The sequence below is a fragment of the Eufriesea mexicana genome, unplaced genomic scaffold (genome assembly GCF_001483705.2).
Source record: "Eufriesea mexicana isolate 0111107269 unplaced genomic scaffold, ASM148370v2 scaffold759, whole genome shotgun sequence".
Classification (NCBI taxonomy): Eukaryota; Metazoa; Arthropoda; class Insecta; order Hymenoptera; family Apidae; genus Eufriesea; species Eufriesea mexicana.
This window is the reverse complement of record NW_016908917.1, coordinates 27612-33469: the sequence shown is the minus strand read 5'-3', so window position 1 is coordinate 33469 and position 5858 is coordinate 27612.

Sequence of the window (5858 nt, the reverse complement as noted above, 5' to 3'; positions counted from 1 at the left end):
AACCAGCGGAAACAAGCAAAAGAAAACTCGGAAGAAGACCGAAGAACCCGAGGAAGAATCATATTTCCACGTCAAGCACTTCCTCCGGAGCCTTGCAAAAATACCCCGACCTTTTAACCTGCGTACATATATACGCCCACACCCGGCCATATCGAGCAAGCATCGATCAAGTCGTCTAACTTCACGATCGATCGTAAAGATCGGTAAGAATCGTGGAACGTTTCCCCAGGCTTTTATCGAAATGAAAAGCCATCGTGGACGAATGGCGCGTTTAACGAAGCGCACGCGTCCACCTCCGCGGGGATTAATCGATCATCGATTACGATACACCCTCGGAGCGGCCTCTGGAGGAACAAACAAGCTTCCTCGTGGCGAGAGAAGGAGATGAAACTGGCTGCGGACGATAAGATAAGGGCTCGCCTGGTTTCTTTCCGCGGATGTCCGTCGCCAAGATCCTGCGATAGCTTTCACCATGATTACTGGGATCGGTTAATCGAGTCGCGCCACTAAATCGCCCGCTTCCCCCGGACGTATCGATCCGGCTGGACAAAGGGACGGAACAGAGGATGGGACCAGGAAGGCTTTGGAAATCTCGGTGTACCGCGACGATGATAAAAAGCTCACGGTCCTCGATCGAGGAATCGGTCGATGGTGGACGAAGACAGAACGCAAGGGGTTGGAGAACAGGTGTAATTACCGAGTACAGTTGGAATCTTGGAATACATACCGTAGATTTCCTGTTTTAATATAAAAATATATTATTTTCGTCGATGGAACGCGATTGTAATAAATATTTTAGAATTTGAGTTCGATATTATATGGGAACCATCGATGACTTTTTGATATTTTCACACACTGTAATACAATAATTCTAAAATAACATTTTTGGTTCAATATTGGCTTACATATTTTTTAAAACAGGCTTGTTAGACTGTCACAGTCAGGCAATTAATAATATGAACCGGTGCGTCAGAGAAATATTGCTCTTAAATAAAAATTCCATAGAAACCGTGTGTTACAGAAATTAAATCGAAACTCCGGGGAAGCACGCTCTTAAATAAATTTCAAAAATAATATCGGTATCATAAATATTGCCATTTCCGATTAAACCAGTTAATCGATAATACCCGAACATATTTTTGCAAGCATCGAGGAATAATAAAAGGGGCAAAGGGCAAAATAAAAAAATTGGGAATAATCGAGGAATGACTAAAATTTCTCATGGAAAAAGATGGCGACTGTTACGATGCGCGTTCGACCTAGGAAATACGAGACACCAGTTCGCTGTTCCTCTAGTCTGACAGTGATGGTGGGGGAAAAACATGCCTCCACCCTTGTCACGTTCGCGGGAGTCCCGGATCGTGGTTCGCGCAGTAGAATGAGCGGCGAACTTCCGGAAAAAAGCATAATTGCGTGCTCATTCCGATGACGCGATTTAAACTGCCGGGCCCATGTGGCTCGCAAGAAGCGAGGTGGGATCAGGAGCGGAAGGATCCCCCAAGATTGGCGTGCGCCCGGTTCCCACCGGAAGTCCCGCGTGTAGCTGACGAGGGTGCGGTTCTTCCGTTGTGCCAGGATCCCTCGTGGCTCGTGTCACGCGATTCGAGGTGTTCCTCGCGCGAAAAACCAGCGGTCGATACCGGCAAGGAGGCGTTCAACTCGTAAATAGAGCCGGCTCTTTTCGCTCTTTGAGTGGAGTAAAAGGTAAACGCTTGGCCCCCGTGAAAAAGTTGCAAATTTGCGAGCAAGTGTGTCGTATAGAAATGAAGTTTTAGCCCGGCAAGTGGAGAGAAACCGGTCGTGGACTCTGCTTTTTATTTCGTTGGGTTTCACGGGCTACGATGATTTAGGAGTGCTTTGGAGTCCGCGATTGAAGCCAGCCCTGATGGAATCATGAATATTGATGGTGTCGAGTGTCGTCGCGAATGAAAATGATGGAACAGAAGGCCGGTGTAATGAGTTATTCAAATTTTGTTTATCCCTCGTAAATTCGATGGCGTCAAAGTAGCAGATAGACCTTTGAATTGGTCCTCTTCCGTAAAAAGCCGCGTTTGCAAATTTCGCGATTTAATCGCTGTTGCGTCCCGAATACTGCAACTCGCACTGTGGCAGTTCCGCGGGGTTGTAGGGCCCGTTTACGCAGATGTAGCCTAGTCTAAATTAACCGTTTGAGTCCCAGAAGCTTTTTAACGAACACGGTCGTGAAACCCTCAACAACGCGATAGCGCTTGTTTAATTTTATGTCCAAAAATCCCAATCAGCGCGATAGCGTTTGTTGGTACAAAAATAGGTCCCAACTTGTCCAATGATCCTTTAATGGCGAGGACAGGGTTTTTTCAAGTCGCGTGCCCAACACCTACGCACGCATTCCCCTTGCAGCGGCGACACTAGAAAGTACTGTAGAGCATAAGCTCGGGGTACGGCGTAGTCACCCACTGGCGGACCCCAAAGTCGCATACAATACTTGTGTAGAGGGGTCCTCCCTACACAGTCCTTGATGTCTGGCGCGGGTACCCTCAGGTACCTGCAGCTAGGAGGGAAGGGATAGGAAGAGAAAGGGATGCGTTTCGTCCTGGGTCTGTTAGTAGACTAGCATAGGTCCTAGGGTCCGAGATCCATTGGGTCTGCTAGCGGACTAACAGGTCCTAGGTCCACTGGGCTAGCTAGTGAACTAGCATAGGTCCTAGATCCACTGGGCCTCGTCAGTAAGGCTACTCTTGCAAGCTCTGTCTTAGACTGGGATACTGGAGACAGGTAGTTATATATATATAGGATTTGGAGATTTTCTAGGTCCCCGAATCCATCTATTGGCGAGGATGAGAATGATGGTCACTATACTTGTCTCTCGTGTTGAGTTAAACGTCGTGGGTCTTGGTTGATAATTTGGCGGTGATGCTTGTCCTGTTTTCGTGAGATTTTTAGGTTAACTCTCTTCATCACACCTGTCTCAGTGGTTTTATAGGTTCTATCTATCTACTGATTGGTTGGTGTGAAATATAAGTGGTAGGTGTGTGACTTCCTATTGGTTGTGAATAATATTGGGGGTGTGTGATAGCCTCGACGTCTTTCTGTGGTAGTGAATGTTTAAATAATTTGGTCTCTATGTCTGTCATCTTAAAGGTGATATATTGGTCCTTGCTAAGGTTTACCCAAGTGGTGACTAGGTGTTAACGAATTTATACGAATCAAGGAACACTGGCAATAAGGACATAAAACAGTCCTTCACTTCAACCTGGGACGTATAGTCCTAGGGTTGCAATAATCATCACGGTTGGGCGAAATTGTGGAAAATTGGGCAGGCGTTGCCTATGAAAATAGAGAGAGGAACGCTGGGAGAGAACGAAAGACAGAAAGTCGCGAGAAAGTCGCGAGAAAGTCGCGAAGAACTCGCGAGAAGAGAAGCAGAGCGATCTTTCTTCCACCCTCTCGTAGGGTGCGGATGTTCCGCGCGGCTGCGAGCCTGGCGGTCCGCTTTCGCTGCCTCGTTCGTCCTTGTCGAATTTAATAATGGCGAATTTACGGGGCGCGACGGGTTTTTTCGCCAGTCGGGTGCAATTTCCTGCGACAGTGGTAACGAAGTTCTTACGGTCCGCACGTTTCCCCCGTGTCACCGTAAAGCGACCGGTTTTACGCGACGTCCGACGTATTAACGCTAACGGAGCAAGCGTACGCGACGTGCTGGCCAGAGCTCGGGAGGAAAGTCGTTATCGCGGAGCCAAAATTTCCCGATTATTTCTGAAAAGAAGTTCCTCGGGAATCCAGCTTTGCGAGACTGCTTCTTCCCCTGCCGAGAGTTAACCGTGTCTTTACGATCGCGCGATTCTCGCGAATTATTCGCCTTTGCTATTCTGTGTATTCAGAAATGGGATAATAAAATTGTAAACCTCTAACGCTCTATCCTTGGAAGCTTGGCAATTTTTCGGTACCCGTTTCTTTGCTGTACATTTCTGTGCAAGCTTAATTGCGTAAGTGAATAATTGGCACCTCCGGTTGGCAGAAGTTGACAGCGTTCTGCTATTGGTATTTCTTTACAAGCGGAATTACGTTTCAAACAGGAATAATATTTTAGCAGCGTAGTATAGTAAACTGCATGGTTCATTTGGTATGCACAGGATACTTTTTGATCAATTTTTGTGCAATTGAGTGACAGTTTTCTGCTACCGGTGCCTCTGTTCGAGCGAATGTTTGAAACGAAAAGGATTAGGGTCAGTTTTGGAACCTTATGGCGACGTGGTGTTTGAAACTGTCTGTAACCGTGTAAACGACAGTGCTGTAATCCACGTGGCGCCAACCTTTCGGAATATTTGCCATAAGGAGACGACTCGAGGAACCTCGATTCTGCAAGTAGTCTTGGACCGACTAGGAAGTACTTCACTGCTCCTCGAGACACTCTTCCATCGCGCTCTTGCCTGTACTCGTGTCTGATGGATCCTTTACGTGTACTCTTTCTGCAGAATCTGTACAGAAAATCTCCGTTACTTATTATTTTTAGTACTTTTATACACGCTCCTTGCGTCTTCAATTTAAGCGGTTAGAAATAGCTGATCTCTCTTACCGAGGTCCCTTTGAAATATTATCTGAGACTTCTCTGATTTCGGTTGGATATAACTACTCCAAAGGTAAACGAAAAATTTTTTAAAAGACCATTTTAAACACCGTAATATTTCGTTTTGTACCTATAAAATCCTCATTCTTCTATTTTATACAGAACCTTGCACGTTCAATTTTCTCCCCATTTCCTAATTTATCAAAAAATTTATAGAACGTTTTCTTTCACGTTTCTTCCCAAATTATACTTTTCTCGAGTCTCGAATCGTAATTGGAGATGATTACAATAACTCGTACTATTTTTTTCACGCATCCATTTGCATTAAACTACTCGAAAAGGAACGGTGGAGACAGCCTAAACCGAAAACCGTGCCACAAAAGATCAAACAACCCTATCCTCGTCAACCCCATCGGGATTCCTCGTGGGATCGCGATGTTAGCATGCAGGTTACATCGTGGAGGCCCGTGTGCAGTGCCGGTATCCACGAACCGCCATGGAAATCACAGTGAGAGAGCCAGTGTGCGCTAGATTGGAGCCAGAGCAGTGGACGATTTTCAGAAAATCGAACGCACTCGTCGGAGGAAACGAGTCCGTGCGGGCCGTACGTGTACCGGTTGTCCCGGTGGCCATTGTTTCCGTTCGATTCGATCACGGGGTGCGAGGGTGGTCGATCGAGAAAGCAGTTAGTCCCATTCCCGTGGCCAGCGAGCCGATTCGAGAGTGCAGGCTGCACGAGACAGCGGAAGCACTCGAGGAAATCCCTCGATGCAGGTCCGTCCGGCAATCGATTGGCGAAGAAAAGCGTGGCAGAGGAACGGGGTGCGACCGTGGACAAACAACCGCGGACCTCGACGATCAGCCTGGCCTTCCCACTCTTTCGCCTCTACTGCTCGCTAAATTGAAATTCGATTCCGGACGCGGAAAGAGCCGACGACGAAGCTTCGCTCTGAAACACCGTGACAAAGCTTCCTAATGCGAGCGAGTTGCTAGGGGTTGAAGGGACAGTGCGGTTGGGTAAACGTCTGGTAATTGAAATGATAATCGAAAGACGAGGTCGCGACGTTGGAAAAAATTCCAACGAACTTCCATTTTGGAAACTCCGACGAAAAATATGGGGCACGTTATCCGAAGAATAGGGGAGCATAGGTGGGGGCAGGGAAAAGGAATTCAAAGTTTGGTTTTCTATTCGAGTACCTCAAGGGGCATAGTAGGGGGTAAGGACCTGGAATTCGACGAATTTTTATTTATTATTCGAGAACCGCGAAGGACATAGTGCGGAGGAAGGGGAAGGGACTTGGGATTTGAAGTT